The sequence below is a fragment of the Arachis duranensis genome, chromosome 2 (genome assembly GCF_000817695.3).
Source record: "Arachis duranensis cultivar V14167 chromosome 2, aradu.V14167.gnm2.J7QH, whole genome shotgun sequence".
Taxonomy (NCBI): domain Eukaryota; kingdom Viridiplantae; phylum Streptophyta; class Magnoliopsida; order Fabales; family Fabaceae; genus Arachis; species Arachis duranensis.
The window spans coordinates 78,839,955-78,840,626 of NC_029773.3; positions in this window are offsets into that span (position 1 = coordinate 78,839,955).

A 672-nucleotide genomic window follows, 5' to 3' on the forward strand; every position below is an offset into this window, starting at 1 on the left:
AACCAATTCATGTACACTTCTGAGAGGAATTCCGTGAATAATGGGATACCTCAGAAGAAAGGAGTTCTTGAAATTGATGCTCTGAATGCCATATTGGCTCAGAACAAAGTGTTGACTCAACAGGTCAACATGATCTCTCAAAGTCTGAATGGATGGCAACATACATCCAACAGTACTAAAAAGGCAGCTTCTGAAGAAGCTTATGATCCTGAGAACCCTACCATGGCAGAGGTTAATTACATGGGTGAACCTTATGGAAACACCTATAACTCATCATGGAGAAATCATCCAAATTTTTCATGGAAGGATCAACAAAAGCCTCAACAAGGCTTTAACAATGGTGGACGCAATAGGCTGAGCAATGGCAAGCCTTTTCCATCATCTTCTCAGCAACAGACAGAGAATTTTGAACAAAACACTTCTAATTTAGCCAATCTAGTCTTTGATCTGTCAAAGGCCACCTTCAGTTTCATGAGTGAAACAAGATCCTCCATCAGAAATCTGGAGGCACAAGTGGGCCAGCTGAGTAAGAAAATCATTGAACCTCCTCCCAGTATTCTCCCAAGCAATACAGAAGAAAATCCAAAAGGAGAGCGCAAGGCCATTGATATAATCAATATGGCCGAATGCACAAGGGAAGAGAAGGACGAAAATCCTAGTGAGGAAGACCTC